General features: G+C 32.2%; 1 long non-coding RNA gene across 1 annotated transcript; it reads left to right on the forward strand.

The window, feature by feature from the left end:
* The first annotated feature begins 307 nt into the window (after nucleotides 1–307).
* Nucleotides 308–7,986, forward strand: LOC134231248 (uncharacterized). The gene is made up of 5 exons (XR_009984523.1): nucleotides 308–583; nucleotides 827–887; nucleotides 5,196–5,212; nucleotides 7,294–7,345; nucleotides 7,565–7,986. It is a non-coding gene; the product is annotated as an uncharacterized LOC134231248 (long non-coding RNA).
* The last annotated feature ends 8 nt before the right edge of the window (nucleotides 7,987–7,994 follow it).

Consider the following 7,994-nt stretch of genomic DNA (forward strand, 5'->3'; position numbering starts at 1 on the left):
TGCATATTTTGCTTCTTAATAGTGATCATAATTTTTATCTTACTGACTACTTTCTTATTCATGTATATCGTCTTATAAATATAAAAAGTAAAATTGTAATTCTTCTAACTGAATATGTGAGAAAACGTATTATGTACAATATATTACGGTATCTAACTGTAAATCCAGCAAGAGCCATCTTATAACAGATTTTTTTTCCAATTTTAGGACTGCAAGCTATTCCCCATTAATTCAAAATTCAAATCTTCCAGGGCCTGTTTTCTTTATGCAATGCTTCAAAACGCAGTGGTTTTCACGATAATTTTTCTTAAAACTCGAATTCAATAATTTGTCAAATTCCGACCGACAGAAAACGGAAAATATTATTACTCACACCCATTTATTTATCTATGTGTAGTGCAAACTGTGCAAGTATCGGTCCAATGGTTTTGGAAAATATTTCTTCTAAATAGAATAGTCAAAATCACATATTTGTGTATTTTCTAGCTTTGGAGCCTTGATTTGAGCAGATATGATTTTTCATTTGAGTATCCTGTTATTAACGTTTTCAAGTGTCGGTGCACTATGGCCGCTATGTCCTCCAGTATGTATATCTGATAAGTGAATAAAATCTCAAACTTTGATTTCAACTACTAATTTTTTTACACAATATATATTTTTTCCTCAATAACTCAATCATACACATGAAATAATCGAATGAAATAATGAAAAATAAACTGATTATCCGTTTCATTTATTTTGGAATAAGAAAAACATATTTGTATTTTCGATAAACATTAACAAAATTTTGATATAATTAATTAAATATTTGTGATTTTGAACCTAGCGATTGTTGCAGGATTGTCCTGGGAATCTAGTTTGTGTCGACGGAATGTGCAAGCCCTGGTGTAAGTATTAAACATTTCAGAATTTAACAATTAAATTGCAGGAACATTTCAAAATCATTTAAAGCAAAACTTGTATATTGTAAGGCTTTTTTTTATTTTCCATTTATCATGTTTTATATGAACATAAATTAAATACCTTTACATTACGTTATACCCGGTATCAGCTAAAAAATATCCTCTATAAACATGATAAAGATATTTAATCTTACTTACACTTTATGCATTGGACCGTGTGTATGTGCCGTAAAGTCACAAAATCCCCATTGACATTTCGAATAGATCTTTTCATTGGAATCCGCACCCTTGACGTTAGTTCAAGAAAAACGTTTATGTTCTCCGGTGTCATTTTACAAGTTCACTGAAGAAGGATATGGAGATAATGAACAGTATTCGATATCAAAATCCATAAAACAAGTCGCCGGCGTGGCGCAGTGGTTAGAGCGTCTGCTCTAGAGTTGCAAAGTAAGGAGTCAATCAATACGTCGCGGGTTCAAATCCCACTGTGGGATATGGAGACCGGTCCTTCGCATGAGACCGTATAAATCGAGGTCCCGTGTCGCAGTAGGTGCTGGCACAAAAAAGATCGCTCCCTGTTCAATGGCCATGAGTGACGAGTATAGGACACTCAATTTGCAGCTCTCCACCGGCAAGTGGTGGCGTCTCCATATGAGTGAAAAATTCTCGAGAGGGACGTTAAATAATATACAATCAATCAATCAATAAATCCAAAAAACAATACAAAATAGGAGCAGAGCAAACACGGACCTCCGAAACATTAAAGGTGGGATCAGGTGCCATGGAGGAGTGAGCATCCCTGCTCACCGGTCACACCAGCCGTGTGCTCTTTGTCATGATCAGATAATAACGGAAAAATCTGTAGTCAATTCAGTGTATTCAGTGTTCAACTGACAAACAATTAGTATGAAAAAGTCAGTCATGATTTGACTCAATGATAAATTGTTTTTGCTGACAAGGCCATTGTATCAACCATAGAACTTACAAAATGATGCCTTTGAACGAGACTGCTGATATTTTTGTGTCATCAACTTGCTTGTCAATAATTCACATCTTTTTAGAAATTTCTCATACGTAGAGCATGCTCTTGTGTATCGAATAATTTACATCGTTTTAGAAAGTGCTCATACATAGAGCATGCTCTTGCGTATCGAATCAGCTGAGATATATACACAGCTAGGTTTTTGCACACACCTACATGTATAACCTTGAATAGACCATATCGCATCCATATTAAAGTTATAGAAACAGAAAGTTGAATAGATGATTTTGTCATAAAATGTTTTTCAAACATTTTCCTCGGTAATATATTAGCACGTTTATATCGCCATCATACTCCATGTATACGTATTGGTGCAGGTGCAAGTTATTATATTCATATTTTTAAAGAGTAAGAGCACATCTTATGCATAAAATGGTCCTGTACTTATATCAATTAATAAACTATCACCCTCTTTTCCATTTCATATATTAAAATGAAATAGACACTTGGTGCTTTCATTTTCTATAACAAAATTTCATTTTGAGAATTCTCATATTGGAAAGCAGGCTTTGAGAAATTGCAATGTTCGTGAAATTTGCAGAAAATATGGGTATTTGACTACCTTCAGCAAAGAATTAAAATATGAGCACACCCCACGATCCAAAAAAAACAACATGTTTTTTGATCTTCAGAAACAGAGCTTTGATAATGTATTTGCATATTTTGGATCAGAGGTTGTGCTCTATATGAAATATTGAAAAAATGTTTCAACTTTAGGTCATTTTCAAAGGAATTTACAGGATACGAGAAAAATGACGCAATTTATGACGTCATAATGCATTGACTAGAATATAAAATTACGTCATGATTAATAGATACTGTAAACCAACTTTTATTCGCGTGCGAGAAATTTTCGCGAAGTTCGCGAGAGCCTCGTCATCGCGAATATTTCTCGCCGCGAACCGGTCCTGAAAGTCTTTGTTGTATTAACAACAGATTCAAAAACGGTTTGATCGCGAAAATTAGTCGTCGCGAACGAGTGTAGCCGCAGTAAATCGCGAAATAAAGTCGTCGCGAATAAAAGTTGGTTTACAGTACGTGGTCACCAACACTCCAAGTGATAAATACTGCATTTGCAACCTAAACTGAGCGGTTTTGATTTTTCAGAAATTCTCAGGGCCAAATAAGGCTCAACGTGGCTGTTGCTCTTTTCCGTGAAAAATCTCAAATCAAGATTGTTTAAATATTTCTAATGGATATATTTAAGGAATGTTTTTAAGTTTTGTGTGAGTTATTGGTGTGTGAATCACACAGACTTGTCACGTTGGCATATTTCATGAAGCGCGCTAGCGCTTCATGAAAAATATGCCTACATGCAAGTCTGTGTGATTCACACACCAATAATTCACACAAAACTTAAAAACATTCCTTATATTTACATTTTACATGTTTGGAAGCAACTAAAATATACTCAATATTTGAATTTCTCGCTGTCCTATATCGCTGCATTTTTACTAACGTCGCTGCAGCCTCATTGTGACGTCACTTTAACGCACGTTTCCCCGTGTATATTTCTACGCGTGAGTATACACAAAAATGACTTTCAAATCAATTTCACAGTTGGCTTAGTAGAAAAATACAGCGAATGTAAATATTTTGTAATAATATCTATATTAATACTGTAGTATTACAAAAAAAAATAACTAGTGGAAACATACATAGATACTAGTACCTAACATTTCATAAAAAAAAGAAAATGTTAAAATTCGGATTTGCATATTGCGGATATTCATTTTAGTTAATTTATTTTTGTCAGTTTGATTACATGTATATCATGAGAAGGATGTGGAGATAACGAACAATATTCAATCTCAAAGTCCATTAAACAATAATAAAAAATAGGAGCAGAGTAAACACGGACCTCCGAAACATCAGAGGTGGGATCAGGTGCCATGGAGGAGTGAGCATCCCCTGCTGACCGGTCACACCCGCCGTATGCACCTTGTCATGATCAGGAAATAATGGAAAAATCCGTAGTCAAATTCAGTGTCATCTTATAGATCCTAAATGGTAATATCATTTCGTCTTTCGAAATAGAAGTAGGCATCGAATGATTGGTAAGAGTATTTTTTTAATTCTTAATGTCAAGAGAAAACGTAATGACCTTGATCTTACCTTAGCTTTAATATAAACCGGACAAATTTAATCTTTTTGATCAATTAGTTTTACTGTCTTTTTGATACTGTGACAATTTCCTTTATATTTAATTACAAGATGTATGAAAAGTCATTCTAAACCAATATTTTACTACTTGATCCCTTTTATGCCTGATCACAAAGTGCGAGGTCGATATGCTTTTCTGTTAAGTCTATTTTCTATGGATTGACCTTATGAAAGGGCTACATCTCTTTTATTATTTTTTAAAGACAATGTAGAAAAATAATGAAATTTTCACACAAAGATTAAATTAAAGCTTATTTATTGTGGCACCTTTACGTATGCCGATGTACCAATCAATAAAGCTACATTTGTTTACCTATATTTTTTTAATGAATTTATGAGGAATATATTTAATTATTTTCACCATGAAGTAGATTAATATTCAAGGTATTTTTTACCTTTTTACAATTATCACAGGTCAACACAATTTATTATGATATTTAGATTTAACGTATCCATTATTTTCAAAACATATGCATAATATCATATTTGTTATGCTAAGTCAATTTACACAATTGTTTAAAACAAGATTGTTTCTATGATTTACAAGCATCAGATCGATATGCATGTCAGAATCTTTCAATAGGAACACGTCTGTATGTTGTTATATTTCCATTTCTTATTTTCCGTCTTCATGTCCTCAGCATACCATATTTCTTTTTATAAGTTTTTTATAGATCGACCGTTGTTTGTTATCCATCCCTTTCATTCATATACCGCCTAAGCAAACATATATCATTGTTTTACATCAGAACGTCTATATTGATTTGTTTGTATCTAATTCTAAAAATAATATTTTAAAATCGATGTTTTGATACGATATCATAAAATTGAAGTAAACAGAGAATGTGTAATAAAATATGTTTAAGCAATAAATAAATACTAATTTTGTGCATTAATAAAATTTAATAAAATTTGATTTTTTATAAGTTGATAGATATAATCACATAAAAAATTCGCATGTTATGATACAACAAGAAGCCCAATTGGCAATAAGTTATTATTCAAATCCGTATTCAGAGCATGATCAAATAAACGACGTGTTCATCAATATAACACTAGATTTTTTCAGCATTTGTTTTCTATTGTAGGGAACTACTGCAGTTCGGTAAGATACCTTTGAGCACTAGTTTTTAAATTTGACTGCATGGCAATTAGTTATCTTTAAGTATGTTTTGATATAAATTCAGGTTATTGTATACATTTTTAACAATAAGTACAAGGGTTGATCCAAAAGTAATGTCACGATAAAATTAACACTAGTTGACTTAAAACCACAAAATTATAAGTGACAAAAGCTTTTATAATTTCAAATCATGCATAAAAATTTCCATTCAACGTGATTTATACTTGTGAAAATATTGGATTTTATACTATGTGCAACTTTGGTTGTAATAGATACACGCCGTTATACATTCAAACGATTAACATTAAAAAAAAATTATACACGTGTACGTTTACGAATTTTTGGTACGCACAGCACAGTCTCTCTTTTCATAATTAAGTCCTCTGTCTAAATTCTTTGAAGAGTACCATAGGATAAAGTGTTCATATTCCTTTACATAACAGATAACGCATTTCTTTTCACAACATCAGACACCAATATTTTGGTCTTCCTCTCCAGTGTTGATCATTCAATGTTCCATCGTCCTCCCAAAAATCGATGAACTTATAGATCTATAAACAAGACTTTAATTAAGATTCTTTTCAGTGTGTGTTTTAACTATTTAATTAATTTAATTTATCAACGTATCTGTGTTGACTGACAATTTCCTCATTTTTTAAGCAAAAATGCAAAATGCATTACGGGTTTTTGTGGCGTTTTTTCCAATTTTGACACTTCTTTTGTTCAAAGAATCAAAGTAAAACGGTTTATTATAAAAAAAAACAGCTATGGCGTCAATCATTTCTCAACTGGTGATAAGAAAATGACGACAATTTTGTCTTTTAAAAATTATTAAGCGACTAGCCTTGTCGTATTCATGCTTTTTTAACATGTTCGTGCTTTTCGTCTTAAAAAGGTATTCGTGACGTTAAGTTGTGACGAAACGACACTCCCTATGTTTCATGATTTAAACATCTGTAAAATGAATTTATTTAATATTGATAAACTAAAATTCCAATGTTAATTAGATTTGTATACGTGCCTTTTTGGTATATTGTTATTGATAATATGACGTCAAATAGAAAAAGATATAGGCATTGTGATATTACTTTTTGATCAACCCTCGTATGTTGAATGAAACTACAAACACCATAAACCTATGGTGTTTCAATCTTACAAAAACCTCTAAAGCAATCATATCATAATATTCCAGTGAGAAATTACATGTAGATAATATATTCAATTAATTTATGTTAGCCTTTTAAAATGTTAAAAATACTTAAATTGAGTAATATATTGTAAATTTCTATTTCTTGAAATTTAGATCTAAGAGCAGATCACTCTAACTGCAGACAAATACCATAGAATCGGAACTCTTTTGTGTGAAACATATGGAGATAACGAACAGTATTCAAGATCCAAATTTAATAAAACAATACAAAATAGGAGCAGAGCAAACACGGAACTCCGAAACATCATAGGTGGGATCAGGTGCCATGGAGGAGTTAGCATCCCCTGCTGACCGGTCACACCCTCCGTTACTTCTTCTCATGGTCGGAAATTAACGGAAAAATCAATCGTCAATTCAGTGTATAAATAATGGACTAACAATTAGTATGAAAAACGTCAGTGTGTCCTTGGCTAAGTTGATCCATCATTTGAACAAACTAATAATCTTCAATACCCTTCAGCAAATGATGCTTTGTAATAAGATGGTTTGAGAATTGCTCAGCGTAGAAGAAGGCACAAACGAGCACAGCTTTCAACTGAGCCAAAATTTAAAAAATGTAAATATAACTTGAAAAAGAACTGGTAAAAACGCAAAGTTCAAAAAGAGGTTTCAAATTTAATAGAATACAAGTTCTTGTGTAAAACTCGTTTAAAAAGCATTTATAATTTGAAATTAAACACTTGTACATTTCACACACATTCTTTGTTTGGTAATTTTGGTTTATGTTCATATGGGTGTTGTTTTGAAAACATGACTGCACTCCAATGATTTGTACAATTAAAATAGTACAAACTTTAACGTGATAAAAATGATATTTATTTAAATTTTAACCAATTAAACCTGTTTTTTTCAGGATTTAGACTGTGAATTTTTTGAAGTTTGTGTACATGGAACATGCCAGATAGGTAAAACATCAAAGCAATTATTGAAATAATTACAACTAAAACATTCGCACCTATACAAAGGCTGCCAGAAGAATTTAATTGCTTTCAGATCATATCATTACATTTCCATTGCACCGAATAAAAGTTTGTTTAGTTTGTATGAATTAGAAAAACTTTTTCCGTAGTGGTTAAAAGTCTGTTCCAGAACCAGGGAGTAAGGAGTTTATCCTTACGTTGCAGGTTAGATTCCCAATGTGGGACGTGGAGACTGGTTCTTCGATTCATATATAATCATGTGAAATGACGTGAGCTGTTGGGGTAGTATTTCTGTTTCAAAAATATCAAAGACGAACATATAGACAGATAAAAAGTATACACCCAAAACGACGATTTTGGGCGCGTATAAATTCTCAGAGAACAAATTCTTGTCCTCTAAAACACCGAACCCCTTCTACTCCCATTTATACACATCAAGTACCTATAATAATTACTAGTTATTTGTTTTAACGCGACACAATATCATTATTTTGATCTTTAAACGAACAGTCTTTCATATACTTGGATCTATCGGGATGCAAAGCTAGATTTGCGTGATCGGCTGGATCTTTATAATCCAATATTAAAGAGAGAAGGACTCTCAATCTGGAGAGAAATGCAAAAAGGTCCAAAT

The sequence above is a fragment of the Saccostrea cucullata genome, unplaced genomic scaffold (assembly GCF_032062105.1).
Source record: "Saccostrea cucullata isolate Sc308-1 unplaced genomic scaffold, CSIRO_AGI_Scuc_v1 ctg4374, whole genome shotgun sequence".
Lineage (NCBI taxonomy): Eukaryota > Metazoa > Mollusca > Bivalvia > Ostreida > Ostreidae > Saccostrea > Saccostrea cuccullata.